Source organism: Octopus bimaculoides, chromosome 17 (assembly GCF_001194135.2).
Source record: "Octopus bimaculoides isolate UCB-OBI-ISO-001 chromosome 17, ASM119413v2, whole genome shotgun sequence".
In the NCBI taxonomy this organism is placed as follows: domain Eukaryota; kingdom Metazoa; phylum Mollusca; class Cephalopoda; order Octopoda; family Octopodidae; genus Octopus; species Octopus bimaculoides.
In genome coordinates this window covers 46,883,453-46,903,872 of record NC_068997.1, presented here as the reverse complement: position 1 = coordinate 46,903,872, position 20,420 = coordinate 46,883,453, and positions in this window count along the sequence as shown.

The window sequence follows — 20,420 nt, the reverse complement described above, 5'->3', positions numbered from 1 at the left end:
TATATATATATATATATATATACACGTACGTGTGTGTGTGTGTGCGCGCGAGCGCGTGCGTGTGCGTATGAATGTATATGTATATAAACATATAGATAGATAGGTACATAGATAGTTATTTCTATCAAGCAATTAATCTCTCTCTCTCTCTCTCTCTCTCTCTCTCTCTCTCTCTCTCTCTCTCTCTGTATATATATATAATATATAATATATATATATATATTTTCGAATTTTTATATATACATATATACCTATTTCTATCAGTCAATCAACCAATCAATCAGTCAGTCTATCTCTTTGTCTGTCTGTCAGTCTATATATATATATCTCTTCCTCTCTTTGTCTGTCTCTCTTTCTCTCTCCCTCTATCTATTTGTATATATATAAACATACGTACATACGTACATACATACATACATACATACATACATGCATAGCAGTGCTAAAGTATGTATCTGCATGTGTTGCAGAAGAGTCCTAAGGGTAAGGTTTGTAGTAAGGATTATTAAGCATCCTCAAATAAAAATGAAATTCACATAATGTTCAATCACATTTTGCTTTTACTTAGATCGTAAGCTACAATATTTAAAGTTACATTTTCCAGCTCTAGCCTGAACACATATGTCGTTGATACTGAAAGCGTCTATTTCATGCAGAAATTCATGTTCAACATTCATTCCAGTAAGCTTGTTCAATCAGTTTGTCCTTTACTGCTCCCTCGTTCATTCTAAATTCCTTTCTACTTGTGAAATTGAGCGTTCTCCAATACAGTTAATAACTACGAGTGACGAATAGATGTGTCAGACATTTTCTACATTTGGAGAATACGACTCCAAAGAAAAGCCATTTATCAAACGGACAAACTTTATATCAACAAGGTCATGTTTGGAGCTAATTTGAGAAGCGATATCAGTTTTAAACAATTCTATAAACCAAACCAATACTTCACCGAGATTTTCCCAGATCTTCCGGATGATAATTTGACAATATTTGATGACCTCTTTACAGTCTCTTCAGGTTTAAATGCCCGTTACTGATAAAGGAATTCAAATACGTCACTCACCTTTTGATAAGCTTTTTGGCGTTTTGACAAGGCAGAAAGCAAGCAATGAATGATGGCAAGAAATGTATTGGCTTATAAACTTCTGTGAAGGCGTTTGATATTCAACAAGTAGATCAGGAGTGCTGGTATCACTAAAATCAATACTTGTGGCTTTGCTTGTCTTCTTTCCGAGTTTGTTGTTGACAATCTTTACACTTACTCAGACGTATGGTGTTTTGTTCGATGTCTGGAAACGTTGACTATACAACTTGATTTTTCAGGCAGTCAGTCGTCTTTCGAAATGTAGGGCACATTAGCCTGGCTCTCCGTCGGTTACAACGACGAGTGCTCCAGTTGATCCGATCAACGAAACAGCCTGCTCGTTAAATTAACATGCAAGTGACGTGTGTGCCCTTAACGTGTGTCTCAGGGGGATTCAGCGTGAACACAGAGTGAGACAAGGCTGGCTCTTTGAATTACAGGTACAATTCATTTTTGCCACATGAGAGGTGAAAGACAACGTGAAATAAAGTGTCTTGGTCAAGGACACAACACTCGGCCGCAAATCAAACTCACGACCTCACGACTGTGAGCCGAATACCATAAACACGAAGCCACGAGCCTTCACTACAACTTGATTATAGCTATGCAAGGGTCCATAAGGTGCACGATCTGTGTTCAAGTCTTCTGAGAGACCCGCAACCAACAGAACCGAGAAAAACATCGCAGATGTGCAGGCAGCTGCGAGGGGATATCGTCGAATCATCATCCGTGAGGTATCAGAGGATGTGCAGATTAGTTACGGTTCAGTTCAGTCCATTATCACTGAAGATTTGAGTATGAGACGCATGTCTGCCAAGTTTGTGCCCAAAACTGCTTTCAGCTGAGCAAAATGACACTCGGGTTTCAGTTGCAGAAGATCTCCTTGACTGTGCAGAAAACAATGAAAACTTTTTGAAAACTTTACATAGATCTCTGAGCAGGTATCGTCAAGCTTTTGGCAAAATTTTAAAGCAGATTCTCTGCTCAACTTTGTCATGGTCAATGCGACGACCACACGCGACACACGTTCCTTCCAAGCACTGCTGCAGACGGCAGAAGTGAGCTAAAACGTTAAAACCTAGTGCGCATGGAGAGTTCAAGATCAATCTGTGCAAACCACGTATATATTTATCTTTATATATACGATGGGCTTCTTTCAGTTTCCACACACAATGCATTGCTCGGTCCAGAAATACAGTTGTACACACTTGTTCAAGGAACCAGGCAGTTGAAGTGAACCCGAAACCATGTGATTAGGAAGCAAACATCTGACTTCTTGCTCCACAGTTACGCCTAAGCCTAAGCCTTCAGACGTTAATCTTAGAATTACCGTATGTGCTTATATATGCATCTTGGTGTGTACGCGTATGTGAGTGTGTATGTATATGTGTGTGTATGTGTGTGTATATGTATGCATGTACGTGAGTCTGTGTGTTTGTGTGTGTGTGTGAATGTGTGTATAAAAGTTTCTCTCGTTAAAAACTAGTGAACTGAATTAGCAGACGATAAGTACGTTACGTCCATCTTAGTTAAGAAATTCAAGTGAAATACTGATACGGCGATAGACTTTATTATACAGAAATAAGATGAAGCAGTTGGGTATTATTGAATTAAAGGATTACAAGTTTCATGGCTAGAAATATTATAATGATCTTTCATAACTTTTTTCGACTACTCAGACAGTCTATGAGATTTCGAGAAAGTGGCGCATTCTAGAATATATTTAATCATACGGCATATTAAATCATACGGCATATACCACAGTCCTTGCCTACCAACCAGCGTTAAACATTACATTCATATATATATATACATACATACATACATACATACATATGTATATGTATGTATATATATATATATATATATATATATATATATAAAGACATACACACACACAAACACACGCAGAATAATATACATATATTCATACATATAAATACATACATGCATACATACGTATCATGCACACATACACAAGCACACACACACGAACACGCACGCACACACACACATACACACAAACATGTATACACACGCGCGCGCGCACGTATGTTGCTTTATGTAGAACGAATGAGAAAGGAATACTCAATACATGTAGAAGATATCCTTTTTATTGAAACTAATCCGGACGTTTGACTCGCAACTCGAATTTCACACCATTTTATTTGCGTGATGATCGCAGCGATGTGAAACAGAAGCTCTCAGTTTTTGTGTCGATACAACTGTGTGTGTGTGTGTGTGTGTGTGTGTGTGTGTGTGTGTGTGTGTGTGTGTGTGTGTGTGTGTGTATGTGTGTGTACGCTTACAATGATGAATATAGAAAGTAAAAGTTGTAGAATATACTTTTAAAATGTATTTGACACCAGAACGTGATCATGGGTGTATATAGCTGCATCTGATAATCTGGGTGATAATGTGATACTATGATATATTATCAGAATATTACAGCATTTCCCAGACTATCATGTGCAGCTATACACCCACCACGATCACAATTATCGTATTCTTTTCCATCTGGATTGAAGTTGCTGAATTAAATTTTCTTTCTGTCGCCGTGCAGGCCTTCCAGGTGGCATTCCTGGTTTAGGACGAATGTTGCTGTAATTTAGCTCCAGGATTCATCATCTCCAGGATTCATCATCTCCAGCTGGCTATACGACACGATCTGTGTCCTTATGTTTTCGAACAAGGGAATCTAGCACACCTACTCAGCTCAAAACAATATTTGTGTATCGTGATATAACCCGGAAATAACCTGGAAATCGCGATACAGAGACATTGTTTTGAGCTGAGTGGGGGTGCTACATTCCCTTGTTCGAAAATATAGCCTGCTGGAGATGATGTCTCCTGGGATTAAATTATAGCAACATTCGTCCTAAACCAAGAATACTACTGTTAATAATTTACAATAATATCAGTGACTAGCATGCGTAAAAGACGCATAGAGGCAAAATTATCAATTAATAATGAAGAGTACTACTTGTAGCACCAGGGTCTTAAAATTTTACTGCTCGTTCCCCCGATTTCACCCTTGTAAACAAGTGGAAAGTGTGGTTTTGAGCCATTTTGACTGCTATTTCTAGCATGCTGGTGATACAGTAGTACCGTTCATTATTATTATTATTATTATTATTATTATTATTATTATTATTATATACACATATATATATGTAAAAACATATATATGTACTTATACATATACGCATATATACATATATATGTTTATATTTATATATATATATATATATAATCACACAAACAAGAATATGTATTCTTTGTGTGTGTGTGTGTGTTTGTGTGCGTGTTATGTCCTTAGACACACTTCGTACTGAAACCTTATCATTATACCAATAATGTATTTTTAAAATGTGTTCATTAACCCGCGTACTTGTTAACCTTTAATGATACACAATTCTTATCTCCGCTTCTAGAGATCTTGCTGAAGTACCAAACTATTTATAAAGCGTAAGCTTTCGTTCAGTTCCGATAAAGTTTATATAGAGAGACTATTAGCAAGGTTAACTGTTACATGTAGAAGGTTAATCAGGGAGATGTTCACAGCAATGGATATAGATAATCCAAGGAGTTTTTTTAATTTTTAATATGACAATCCTATGAATAATTTATATAGCGTTTTGATATCTTTGAAATTAAATTTGTAAGCTACAACCTCAGTATTGTCTTTTAATTTGCCTTTTAACACGTCCGATCACTTTATGTATATGTGTGTTTGTATACAAACGTGTACATGTACATATGACATATGCATGTATGTGTGTTAATAGAATTATAGTGCAATTCAAAAGCCATGGAAAAGAATCGATTCTGATCCCGGCCGACCTAGGCCCCCGGAAGGGAAGCTTCTCTGCATGAAGAGAATTGTGGAAAACGAACCCCGTTCGGAGGCTTCTGACATTGCAAAACAGCTAGAAGTTAGTCTAAGAACGTGTGTTACATATCTGCATAAGCTTGGGTATTATGGACGAGCAGCTAGAAGAAAACCTCTCCTTCAAACAATTGATATCATGAAAAGAAAGAATTGGGCTAAGGAGATGTCAGAAAAATCCAGTTCATTTTGGGATAGAGTGATTTTCTCAGATGAATCCAGATTTGCATTATTTTCAGACAGTGGACGTGTTTGGGTCTGGAGGCTTCCCAATCAAGAATTTGATTTGAAACGACTCCAACCAACTGTGAAACATGACGATATCTCTGTAATGGTATGGGGAGCTGTCACCAGCAATGGTCGTTCTGAGCTGATCGAATGCGTTGCAACCATAAACTCTGAAAAATACATCGAAATACTTAAGCAATAACATAATGAAAAATGAGTTTTTATTCATGGAAGATGGGGCTCCATACCACACAGCGAAAAGGAATCAACAATTGCTGACTGAAAATGGGATCAAAAAAGCTTCCTTGGCCGAGCCAATCTCCTGACATGAACCCAATTGAAAATCTTTGGAGCATACTAGATAGAGCTATACGAAAAACTCGACAGAAACCTAAATCTAAAGATGAATTGTTTCGATTGTTGCGGGAAAAGTAAATACATACATAGAAATGTAAATACATACAAATGTAAATATATACAAATGTAAATACATAGATATATACACATACATGCGTACATGGATACATTGTGTATGTGTGTGTGTGTGTGTGTGTGTGTGTCTGTCTGTCTGTCTGTGTGCGCGTGCGCGCGTGCATGTGTGTATGTGTGCTCGCTTTGCAAACAATCGATTTAATGTATGGACCCATGGCGCAGCATCTCCGGCAAATGTCTTTTACTATAGCTCCAGGACAACTAATAACTTGGGAATGAATTTTCCAGACGAAAACTGCGTGGAAACCTCCCCGCCGTCCTGTGTGTATGCGTGTGTCGGCGGGGGGGGGGGAAGTCTTTGTGCCTCTGTTTGCCCCTACCACCATTTGATAAACGGTTTGTTTACATCCCTGTAACTTAGCGGTTCGTCAAAAGCGACCGACAGTATAAGTACCAGACATGCAAGGCAATAAGCACTGGGTTCGATATTTTCGACCAGAAGCTTTCAGCGCGTTGCCCCATCATGGCCGCAGTCGAATGACTGAAATAAATACAAAAATGAAAATTAAACATATACCCCACACACACACACACACACACATACTTCATATATCATATTTATATATGTATTCAAATACATATACTATATATTTATCGTAATATCGTATATCATATCATATATAAATATATATATAAAAGCAATAATTATAACGATATAGAATACATGGACGTCCGAATAATACATCTCTCCAAATTCACATTATCTATCTATATATATATAAATACATCGTAAATCATATAGTGTGTGTGTGTGTGTGTGTGTGTGTGTGTGTGTGTGTGTGTGTGTGTGTGTGTGTGTGTGTGTGTGTGTGTGTGTGTGTGTGTGTGTGTGTGTGTGTGTGTGTGTGTGTGTGTGTGTGTGTGTGCGTGTGATATTATATTACGTAGCGAGGTGGCATCTGATCGTCTGCCACTTGGCCATAACCGTATAAACTTGTTAACATTATGATGGTAGACAGATATCGTCATCTTCATAAAGTAGTCAAAATCGGATTAGCGGGCCATTCACTGAAGATCGACTAGTTTTGCTAAGTTAACTAAGTTTTACTAACGACACTTCACCTAGACACACGTAGACATATCTCGTTCATATCTTTCGCTTATTCAATGTTTTATTATTTATATATGATCAATAATAAACATAATGAATGACAGGCAGACTATAGTTCTTCTATTGAGCTTATAATGTCCATTGTATATGGTTTGAAGCTAAATGTCTAGAGATAGGTGTTTGTGTACGTATTTGTATGTGTCGTTCGTTAAATGAGTGTCGTATGAATGCGTGTGGTTATATGCATGTGTACGATTGTTTGAATGTGTTTAAAATGATGTGTATTATGTTTATGTAACAGATTTATATACGTCAATATGTATTAGCACACACACACACACATATATGCGTGGTCTGATCAATAAGTATCCGGACTGTTGACATAGTAACGAAGTTAAAGCCCGCAGAATAAAGCCGCTTGGCACAGATTGAACTTGAACTCTGTTGTGCATGGGCACTGAGTTTTCACGTTCTAGCTCAATTTCGCCGTTTACAGTAATACTTGCAAGGAAGGTGTGTAGTGTGTGATCGTCGCATTGACCATGACACAGGCCTACGCAAAGTTTTCAAAAAGATGTCATTGTTCTCGACACAATTAAGGAGATTTTGTGCAACTGAAGTCCGAGTGTCTTTTTGGTATACTGAAAGCAGTCTTGGGCGCAAACTTGGGAGACATGCATCTCAAACCCAAATCTTCAGTGATAATGGACTGAACAGAATCGTAACTAATCTGCACATCCTCTGACACCTCACGGATGGTGATTCGATGACATCCCCTCGCAGTTGCACGCACATCTGCAACGTTTTGTCACAGTTTTGCTGATTGCGGGTCTCTCAGAACGTTCGTCATTATCGACATTTCTTCAGCCATCTTGGAAACGTCTGAACCACTCGTATATTTGTGTGCGGCTCATACACTCCTCTCCATACACTTTATGCAACTTTGCGTAGGCCTCTGAGCAGGTACCGCGTTGACAACTTTCTCTGTCGTCGTCAATGCGACGATCACACACTGCACATGTTCCTTCCAAGGACTGCTGTAAACAGTGGAAGTGAACTAGAACGTTGAAACTTAGTGCGCATGTGCAGTAGAGTCCAAGGTCAACCTGTGCCAAGCGGCTTTACTCTGTGTGCTTTAGCTTCGTTACTATGGCAACAGTTCGGATACTTGTTAATCAGACCTCATATATATATATATATATATATATATATATATATACAGAGAGAGAGAGAGAGAAAGAGAGAGTGTGTAAAAGTAAAATGAAACAAAGAAAACGCACATTAGGTATAAAAGTAATAGCTTTTTTTCTTACAAAAGCAAAGATATTTACATGCAAATAAATGATTTGAGGTGGAATTAAGTATAAAATTCATTAGTAGTCATTATAAAAAGTAATAACCATACTGGTTTCGTCAGAACTGCTTACATTCCTTGTATGCAGTTTTTCACTCAGACCCAATACCGTTTGGAAATCGATGTTGATTTAAAGTCAGTGATCAGCTCTGACGAAACCGATATGACTTTGACTTTCTATACTGACTAATAATGATGATTTTTATACTTCTTAATTCCACCTCAAATCATTTATTTGTATGTATGTATCTTTGTTTTTTTTTTTAAAAAAACCCATTACTTTTATACCTAATGTGCATTTTCTTTATTTTTTTTACTTTTCCCCTATTTTAGCACATGTAGTCTTTTTTTCTTTGAAACCTGTTTCTATTATAGATAGATAGATAGATAGATAGATAGATAGATAGATAGATAGATAGATAGATAGATATTATATACGTACAAACATACATATACATACGCACATATTAACGTAATGACATCCCTCTATTCATTACTTGTAGCAGATCAGTTTCCATAGAGACATACCGCTCTCCAGTTAAGTAAGTCAGTATGAAGCATCTAATTGCATATCAGTCACAAAAACGGTATCGTTTCTCAGTAAATGACAGCAACAATTTAATTCACTGTAATCTACCTCTCGATACACTGAATAGTCAAACAAATTCTGGTAAGTTATGTCTGAATAAATTTTGATTATGACAGACACATTCCGTGAATAAATATTTAAGTTAAGCAGTGCATAGTAACATAGCAAGTTGTCAATAAGTGAATGTATCAGAATGAGACAATTGACAGCAAATTTCATTTCTCTGCTTAAAGCAGTAAATCGTAACTTTTTTTGTGACTCAGTTCTCCATTTCATCGAACGTCGTTTCACAAGCGCACCTTCACCGTGTTTCAGCTTTTATTTTCTTTCACTTGTTTCAGTTAGTGTTTTACGGCCATACTGGGGCACGACCTTGAAGGGTTTAGCGGAACAAGTTCGTACTTATTTTTAAACTTGACACTTATTTTATCGATATCTTTTGTCGAAAGCATCACCGGTTGTCAAGCGGTGTTGAAGACAAAGGTAAACACAAAAACATGCACACAAGGTCTCATCTACTTTACATTTCCTAGACATTGATGTTTCTGATTAGAAATTTCACTTGTTGATGATCTGGTCATTAATCAACATAGAGCAGTGCCTAAAATACGTTATTCGAGTCAAGCAGAATCTAATTTTGCGAAGCGTTTTGTATTAACCGTACCTTTTATAGTAACATATTCTGTATGTGCCTGCTTCTTTTGCGTAGATCAGTACCTTCTATATTATATTTTAATGGAAATTATCAAAGAGGGCTAAGGCTTATATCAGGCTGAGTAAAAAGTAAGCAACGTTTTGAAACATGAAATTCATCACAATATATTTCAACAATGCGGAAATTTTATTCATCAAACTAAGTACCATTACGATCAACACATTTTTGTTAACGAGTTACAAATTTGTTTATTCCGGAAACATAAAAATCTGGAGTTCTGGAGTCGATGAACTCTTTGAACGCACTTTCAGCATCGGTTTGGTTTTTGAACTCCTTCTCTCATAGGAAACCATCAAAGTATTTGAAAAAGTGGTAGTCAGTAGGAGAAAGGTCTGGGGAATAAGCTGGTTGGGGAAGAACTTCGTAGCCAAGTTCCCTAAACTTTTGGAGCGTCATTAGAGAAACGTGTGGTCGAGCATTGTCATAAAGAATGATTGGCCCTCTTCTGTTGACCAGTCTGGGACGGAGGAGTAGCAGTTTTTCGTTCAGTTTGGCAATTTCATGGCAATATGTTTCTGCAGTAATGGTTTTTCTGAGTTTTAAGAAGTTATAGTGGATGAGTCCAGCAGTACACCACCAGTCACTATAACCTCCTTTTTAAAGACTTTGGGTTTAGGGAAGGTTTTCGGTGCTTCATTTTGGTCCAGCCACTGCGAAGAAAGTTTTTTTATAATTGTACAGAATCTACTTTTCATCGCATGTAACAATACGGTCGAGAAATTGATTGGTCTGGTTACAGAAAAGAAGCGACGAGCAAATTTCATATCTGCGCATTTTCTGATTTTCATTTAAATCGTGTGGTACCTATTTGTCGAGCTTTTTTGATTTTCCGATCACATGCAAATGGTTGCAGGCAATTTTCTGGCTAACCTGAAGTTCTTTTTTTAGTTCTCGGGTGGTTTTACGTGGATCTTTCTCAATGACCGTCTTTAATTGACCGTTATCCATGACAGATCGGCAAAACACTCACGATCTTCAAGACTCGGGTCTCCACTGCGAAATCGTTTAAATCATTTTCGAGCTGACCACTCATTGGTCATTTCTTCACCAAACGTTTTGTTGATGCCGCGAGTAGTTTCAGCTGCTTTACGTCCTTTTTTGACTTTCTGAAATGAACTTCCATTATGCAGCTGCGGAGTACATTTTCATTGCACATCTTATGTGGTGTTCTCACTACATAAATAAATGAAGTTAGTACGAAACATACGTACTGCTATAACCTAATACATTTTTGTTGCTTTTCTTCAACATGGGCGTAGTATAATTACTGAAACAAGTGAAAGATAAAAGATAAAAGATGATAGTGGTGACGAATTCTCGTCCGAGTATGTGACCGGCTGCGATTACGCACCATTGAAAAGGTGAATAAAATGTTGAAATGCATCGGGCACCCCTACCGGTCGCTACTGGGACGAATTTTCGCTTTCCTCTTATAGTTACTGTGTTTTTAACACCATAAATCTCCATAAGAGATGTTATCTCAGGACAATTATTCCGTTAACTGGCCTATCGACTGTGTATTCGCATTTAGTATGATACATAGATGGCTATTTTAATCTAATACTTCCTGAATTGTGTGTAATTGGAAGAAATATGTAGACTGCTTTCGAAACACCAAGAAAACACAAAAGAAAACATATTCAGTGATATGTCTGGTCATTTAGGATCAAGTAGAAGATTCTAATATATATTTATCAAGATGGTCAAGTTAATATTTCAAATGATATTAATTCATTGAGACAGACGACCGATACAGAATACAAGTAAAATTATGCAAGGTGTACTATATAACAGAATGTCTGGCTAAGCTGTTCAGTAAAACATAGTCCGACCAATGCTGCACAAATAACTTTGAATGAAAGAATGAAAGAATTACACCAATTCATGTTCAACCGTTCGTTTTTCATTTTTTCCTTTTTTTTTTCTTTTTGTTTTTTGCAATAATATTATGAAAAGAGGTTCTTATTTACAACAAAATGTAGTACTGCTGAATAGTGACGTGGAATGGTTCATTTTATATATACGACAATGTAAACTTGATAACGTGTATATGTTACCGCTAGAATATGTACGTGTGCATGTATTTGTGTATGTGAAGGAATATTTCTCTGTGTGTGTGTGAATTGATATATGTGCGTGTCTTTGTGAGTGCGAGATATGTGTGACAACGTCGTCATACTGTGTATGCTGATATAAAAATAGGTGTCTGCTGCAATGTTGTTACAATGAATATGTTAGTGCCAAAATGTGTCTGGCGCATGTGTATGTGAGTGTGTGTGTGACGATGTAATTGTGCTGTGTGTGTGTTAATATAAAAAGAGGTATGAGTTGCAAAGGTGTTACAACGTGTATGCTAATAGAGAAAAGTATGTTCGTATGTGTATGAGTGTCAACGTTGTTAACATACTACGGGTGTTGACACAAAAATGTGCGAACTGTGTGTACTCTGTGTGTGTGTGTGTGTTTGTGTGTGTGTGTGTATGTGTGTGTGTGTGTGTGTGTGTGTGTGTGTGCGTGCGTGTGTTTGAAAGAAAGGTTTATCACAGCACGTTCTTTCCATCGTATGTTTGCTTATGGAGGAGATTTTTATCAGAGCGTATAGAGGAGAGACACAAAATCGAATGTTGTGAAGTAGCTGCACAAGACTACAACTCTCTTAATCTGAGTAGTGAGAGAATAAAGTATGTGAGTGACGAGAAAGTGTCAAAAACGAACCAAAAGAATGAGTGTGAGAGAATAACTGTGCGAAAGAACTGTCTTCTTGCTTGGCCAACTGGCTAAAACATCGGCCCGAACCCTCCTTTGATAACGAACGCTTCATTGATCGATGAAAATGTAGCCTTTTTATTAGTCAAAGGATTGGCAAAACTAGCGGATGCTCGCAAATGACAGTCATCGATTAGTGAAAAAAATAAAGTGAGGATTTGTCTGGAAGGTGAATTGTATGAGAAAAAATCCAAAAGCTGTGGAGGAAGAGAAGCGCAAAAATAAGTTGGAATGCAGATGGGAAAATAGCCAGGTAATGTAGAAATGGCGCAAAGTTCTATTGATCCCAGGAATGAAGACAAACTGCCCGCTGTACACGCTCTCTTTCTTTCTGTTCCATATGGCTTGAAAAAAATATTTCAACCATTTGGTATTCATTTAAATGCGTTCGCTTTTTCTTTTCTTTTCTACTTGGCATTCCTTCGTTATACGTCTGAAAAGAGGTAAAATTTATTCAAATTTCAAAAGCGATGAACAAATGCTGGAGAGGAAGAAAAGAGCTACAAAATACCATAAAACACTACGATGAGAATATTTTTTCTTGTTACGTCAAATAACATAGGAAAGAATTAAAATGATGAAAAAAAGCGAACGAATATTTTATACTACGTTAAAGGCGGCGAGCTGGCAGAATTGTTAGCACGCCGGGCAAAATTCTTTGCGTCTGTCTTTACGTTCTGAGTTCAAATTCCGCCCGGGTCGACTTTCAAATTCCTTTCGGGGTCGATAAAATAAGTGCCAGTTGAGAACTGAGGTCGATGTAATCAACTTATCCCCTCCCCAAATTTGTTGGTCGTGTACCATAATTTGAAATCAATATTTTACTTCGTTTACGCAAGTTGTACTTGATTCTGTTCTGCCATTTGGCTTTACCATTTTTAATTACATTCGACTTTGCTTCAGCTTAGAAAAAAAATACTGAAGGTACTCACTATCCATATTTGAAAAAGGATTAAATTTCATAATAAAATACGATTCTTAAAATTATATCAATCACCAAAGACGGACGATGTGACTATCGAACATTAACAATCGATACGTCAAAATTGCTAAAAGAACGAAAAATATTCAATAAAGAAAATAGCTTTTTCATTTTTTTTCTTTTTTGCTCATCTAATCTCTCCATCTCGTACTGAAAATCCGTCCATCCATGACCCCCATTCCTCTAAGTTTCCTCGTTTCTGTGGATGGTTTTGTAAGATGCTAGATAAGAAAGAGATTACTCAAGCCTCCTTTGCTTATAGAACAAAAGAACAGTGCCAGCAATATCCAAAGTTCATTCTCTCTCTCTCTCTCTCTCTCTCTCTCTCTCTCTCTCTCTCTCTCTCTCTCTCTCTCTCTCTCTCTCTCTCTCCCTCTCTATCTCTCTATCTGCCTCTCTGCCTCTCTCTCTCTCGCCCTCTGCCCAGCTCTATAATCATTAGGTCATGCACCCTCACTAAAAAGAACATCCTCAACCAATTTCGGGGCACATCATATAACATCAATGATATTCTTTTATTCTTATAATAGTTTCAGTTGTAGGACTGCGGCCATGCTGGAGTACCAACTTAACTTATTTATCCAATGCCTATTTTAATGTTTCAGTAGAGATTCCTTTAATATTTCTGATTTCTTTAGGCAAACAGTTGAACAGGTAAAGGTCTCTAAATATCAGACTCGTACAACAGAGTGTTTTTGTTCGTGATTTCAAAGGTGGTATAATGTTATCATGAACGTATAGAATATCATGAAAGTACAGTTCCATGATATATCTCGATCAAGCTTGTTTACTATACTTCACTAAGGAAACGTTCATAGAATTGACTTGCTTCTGGTTGATTTGAAAATGGCAAATAGAGAGGCACCCAGAAAAATTTGCAACACGTAGGTCTATGTAAGTAGTTATAAAATAAAATGTGACCCAGTTTATCGACAGAGTGAAAGGTCACCTTTCAGTAAGTAAACTAACATCTCACTACGAATCCAGGTAAAAAAAAAGTCACAGGGGTTTTGTCCGAGGGGTTTTTGTCCGAGGGAGTTTTGTCGAGATCCCATAAATTCATTGTAATTTTTTTTCCTATGACTTTATTACCGGCCACCATAAATAAATTGTATTTTTCTCCTGTGACTTTTTTTACTAGCCCAAATTGTGACTTTTTTTACTAGCCCAAATTGTGACTTTATTACTGTGACCATCTTTTCTGTGACTTTATTACCCAACAGAATCCGGAGACCGGCCTTAAGAGCTTATGGCTCAAAAGTTACTTTTTTTGTTTATTTATTGTATTATATACACACCAGCGCACCATACAAGACACTCTCTTATACACGCATTGTACGAGACTTAACAACGTATTGTACATGGCCTTTTACTGTCAAAGTGGAGGCTTAGTGGGTAGGATGTTGGACTCACGATCGTAAGATTGTGGTTTCGATTCCTGAACCGGACGATGCGTTGTGTTCTTGAGCAAAACACTTCATTTCGCGTGGTTCCAGGTTGTGATAAATCCTGTGACGGACCAGCGTCCTGTCCAGGTGGGGAACATAGACACCATAGAAACCGGAAAATCGACATTTTGATTCTATATGACTCAGGAAGGATCGTTATCCGTTGTTTTCTTTTTTGTAACTGTTAAAAATATTTGTTAAAACTGTCAAGGGTTGAGATGTATCCATGATGATCAAACGCAAAAATCATCAGAGTCGTGTTGTTCAACAAATTTAGGTGTTTATAATGTTTCGAATGCATAATAACAATAAAAAGAAGGGTCAGAATGGACTAACACTGAAACCAGTTGTTTAGTAATCATTTACTCCAGATGACAAATTCATCACAAATGAATGTGTTGGCACTTAATTATCAACATCGTATAATTAATCTTTCTCAGAACTTCCTGTACTGCCAATGTTGTGACAATCTGATGAAGGATTAAAAAGCCATTTAAAAAGAATCCGCGGAAGTAAGGATGAATTAAAGTGATTCCACTTAGATGAAAGCCTTTTAAAACATTAATTTGACTTTCAAAACAGCTACAATCGTTACATAATTTTGATATGTTTGTATAAACTTTATTATACAGGGATCGTTTATGTCATTCACAATAACGTTTGCACAATGTATTAAGGAAATGAAAGCTTTCAATAGTAACCTGTTCACTTTTATCTTTTACTTGTTTCAATCATTGGACTGTGATCATGCTGGAGCACCACCCAGACGGGTTTTAGTCTCTAACAAATTGCTCCCACTGCTTATTTTTAGGTCTGGTACTGAGAGCGCATGGCTCGGTGATTAGAGCGTCCGGTTCATAATCATGAAGCAATGAGTTTGATTCACAGACCAGGCTGTGTGTTGTGTTCTTGAGCAAGATACTTTATTTCACGTTGCTCCAGTTCACTCGGCTGTAGAAATGAGTTGTGACATCACTGGTGCCAAGCTGTATCGGTCTTTGCCTTTCCATTGGAAAGCATTTACTTCAAGAAATGTGTAGAAACATAAAAACGGTAAGAGGTATGTTTGAATGACTAGCTTCGGCCGGAGAAAGTTCAAAAGGCCAGCTCGTTCTCATTAATCTGTAAGTGCTGAGAGAAGAAAACAGAAAACTTTAAATTCAAATTTTAAAATGCTGATTTTTCTGCGACTAAAACTTTTTCATGGTGGTGCCCCAGCATGGCCGCAGTCTAATAACTGCAACAAGTAAAAGGTGGAAAAAACAAAATATAACCGAAAAATATAACCGTGGGGGCTTTTATCCACTTTCACTCTTTAACTATGGAGCTTTTGTCCGAGGGTATTTCGTCCGTGGAGCTTTTGTCCTAAGGGGCTTTTGCACACACATACACACACACACACGGCGGACTTGCACAGTTTCCATCTACCAAATTCACTTACTTGGTATTGGTCAGCCCAGGGCTATAACAGAAGTCACATGTCCAAGGTACCTCGCAATCGTCTGAATTCTTTTACAAACTATAACGACGTTGTACTATTCTTCTCATTTTTTAAACCTTTTTATCGTGACGCATATGCATCGAAATTTCGTCTTTTCTGTTCGATTATCAAATATGAACACTTTCCTTTCTATAGCCACAGTAGCCATCAACAAACAGCGCTGCTTGTAAAATATACGTACAATGAACAACGCTACAGACTAAATTAAGTTACCGCTAATCGTTACCATACTTTGAAATCTTCCACCATATCAGTCATATTTATGTGTTAAATTATTTTAGCACGGTTTAATATGACTCATTGCGATGAAAAACAGTAGATCGATCAATCGATCAACAGGTGGTAATTTTAATAACTATAAACAAAAGACACAATCATCTCAACACCTCGATAACATCACTTTGATGTGAGGCTTTTACATGTTCAGTGTTTCGAAATAACTTTTAATCATTGTAAACAAAAGGAATTGTAGCGCTGATATTGTTCTCCTGTTCGGGGTATACACAGTAAGGCTAATTAAATATTCACAGGGGCTTCAGATCGTCTTCGTATAATTGATGCTCAGATAGCAAAGGCGTGTATGTATGTATGTATGTATGTATGTACGTATGTGTATGTATGTATGTATTTATGTATGTGTATATATATGTGTGTGTGTGTGTGTGTGTGTGTGTATGTGTGTGTGTGTATATATATATATATATGTATGTATGTATGTATGTATGTATATCTATCGGTGTCTTTTGCCGAACTGTTAAGTAGCAGGAACATAACACACCAACATTGGTTGTCAAGCAGTGGTGGAGGGACAAACACAGAGATACATACATAGGTATATAAATATAAATATATGCATACACACACAAACTCAGACACACACACACACACACACACACACACACACACACACACACACACACACACAAATATATATATATATACATATATATACTTTTATTCTTTTATTCTTTTACGCCGGAGCCGCGTGGATATTTAGGTGTTTTCGCTCAATAAACACTCACCGCTATCCCACGACAGCGAGGGACATACCCGATAGTAAGAATTCAAATAAAGTAGCCCCGAAAAGGGCTTTACTACGTTCCCAGAGTATATATAGAACTTAGGAGGAAATACTAATAAGGTATGTATGCTAAAATCGTGAAGCATGTTACGTAATAACGGGCTAATCAGATATGAGATAATAACAAGTCAAAGTAAATAACTCTAAAAAAGCTTTTGTGCGTTCGCAGAGAATATTACCCTCAGCGGCGCTAGTGTTGGTATATTCGTGAATAAGTCACTAACCGAAATAAGTGGATCTATTGTTTAGGAAAATACTATTTACTTGTTTAAGCGTTGTACTGGATAATTGTGAAAATAACTCAAATAGTTCAAATACTAAGAAATAAGTATACTCAATTTGATTTATACGCAATAATTTACGAACATGAAGGGGTTATTTCCCTTGGCTATATCTAAGGATCCCTTTCAAGAACGAATGGGGTTTTTCCCCTGGATGTTTAAAAATAATATATTAGGTATATGTAGTAGATATAAGAATCCCTTCCAGGACCCTATTATCGATTTTTTTCAAGAATCTAAGTATGTTACTAGTTTTCCATACATGAGTTCTACTCACGTGTTAAGTTTCATCAAAATCGATAAAACGATGTAAGTGGAGTTAGATAACACGCCACAAACAAACACACCCACAGATTTCCACATATGTAGCAGACATGTGTGTGTGTTACACCGAGTTTCTTGCATCCAGGTTTTAGGCGATTATGACAAATAGAACTTGAGAAAATATTGAAAAGATTAACATTGGAAGTATTTGAAAATGAAGGGAAATCTTGATGGCATAAAATATAACACAGAAATTGGGACGAAACAATTTCATCGGTTAACCATATGACCGACGGCTGATTACAAAGCTAAAATATAGAAATAATAGCCAATAAAAAGGTTAAGGTAAGGAGAATATGGTAATGAAGAAAGAGTGGAGAAAGAAAGGGAAACGAGTACAAGCGAAGAAGATAGGCAGAAAAATAAGAAGAGAGTAAGGGAAATGTAGGTAAGAAAAGAAATAAAGAGAGAGAAATAGGGAATCGGAATAAAAATTGTTATAAAATATAGAAAAGTCAGAAGACATATACGTATATATGTACTTTGAATATACATGAAAGTTGGGAAACGGCGATTAGAAACGAAAAACAAGAAAGCACTAAATAAAGTTAAAATTACATCAACAGTTTAATAGCTGTAAAAGAAAAGAATAAGAAATTATTTGAGGAGAAATTATGCCAACAGAAACAGGAATAAAATGGCATCTTCGGCATAGTTAGATGAATATAATGTCAAAAACGTTGGCGTTAATATCCACTATTTAAAAGATCAAAGAAACAACCGTTTAGAGGTAAAACCTTACACAACAAATTATTAGATATATGCCGGCAGACGTTTAAAAACTCAGGTTTTTAATTTCATGCGTATGGGCGCACTTGAACTTGATACACTTACGACTGATCTCATAAAAGTATCTAGAGAAATAGGTTCAAGAATGTAATGCAATATTAATTTTAGTACTGTTAATTTTTTAGACAATTAAAATTACTTTATTTCTTTACAGAAAACCGGGAGAAAAATATTATATATCAATAAGAATTTAAATCAACTAAAATTCTAAATTTAAATTCTAGTATAAGTAAAACTACCCTCTCGTTATCACTGGATAAAGCTACGTTTGTGACCGTTTCCGATTGCTATAACGAAGCACAGCGCAGTATCGGTTCTGCAAATCAGATTTATTATATTACCAAGCCTTGTACACAACGTTAAATTAGATATAGATATATCCTATGATTTATTCTAACCTACAGTTAAATGTAAGAATAAATAGCCAGGGAATTCCTTACCTTAATCTCTTTTCTCTTTCCAGCGATCCATTGGTATCATAAAATTTTGACAGAAGTTTAGTTAAAGTCAGCTGTTATTGTATTTCATTTTCTCTTGTCGTTTTAGCAACTGTAATTCAAGAAGATTCTCCAATGCTAACAACATTGCCTCCCTGCCTACTCGTAATGGCATTGATTCTGACCATTTTCTTGCTCTGTGTGTAAATCTTACACTGGATCAACAGAAAATAAATTCAAAATTCATTTTACCAGCATACACATTGAAAGCGGTGAGCTCGGAGAATCGTTAGCAAGTCGGGCGAAATGCTTAGCGGTATTTTGTCTGTCCTTACGTTCTGTGTTCAAATTTCGCCGAGGTTGACTTTGCCTTTTATCCTTTCGAGGTCGATATCCTTTCGAGGTTGAACACTGGGCCGATGTAATCAACTTAACTACTCCTGTGTATGAGTATTAAAAACTGCATCCCCCTGCTAATTCTTATCGAGTTATTGTGGCAGAGTAGACTCATCAAATCACTATGATCTCATTCTAAAATTTATGACCTCCACAGCAGATCACACTTGGGTGAACAGAACACGCTTAGGCTTTCGCCCTACAGTGAACTGAACATGGGCAATTTAACCCAATACATTCATTTAAATAGCCAGAAAAGAATTGTTTCCATCAAATTTATCCAAGTTCATTTGCGTCGCGAAAGAATTCAGTCCGAGTACATTCAAAATAAATTGGAGTGTAGTAGAGTACTCTGCATCATATGACATCGATTTTTAAAATTTTTTTCCCCTGTTTTTTTCGAGTTTCAGTTATCTGTACTTAAGCGAAAAGCTTCTCATGATGTTTCAAAACTCACACGCATCAAATGAAACGTCTGAGCTTCTATATACCTGCAGGCACGCCTCTAAATATTTACCGTATAACTTTTTACTGCCAAATGGTTAATTTCTTTGACCTTTCCTTCAACAATTGGATCTTACACCGCCAGTATAGACGTCATTCTCACCACACTGTACAAAAGATTCTTTTTTTATATATATAAATTTTTTATCTTTGCATCATCAGATTACTTTCTTTACTCGATGTGGTGATTATGCACGCACATTTTTCTCTTTTCACATTTTATCTGTTTATTTATTCATTTATTTATTATTTATCCATTGGCAAATAATTTATTATTTTCTTTTACAGCTGCTAATCTTCTTTTAATTTGAATTTAAACTTTAATTCTGACTGCATTTTATTTTTCTCTGCCTTTCCATTATTAATCGGTTTTCATATATTCATATATTCACACACACACACACACACACATATACGCACGCACGCGTGCGCACACGCATACACACACATATGTATATATGTATGCATATGTATATGTATATGTAAACATATGTACAATATACATATAT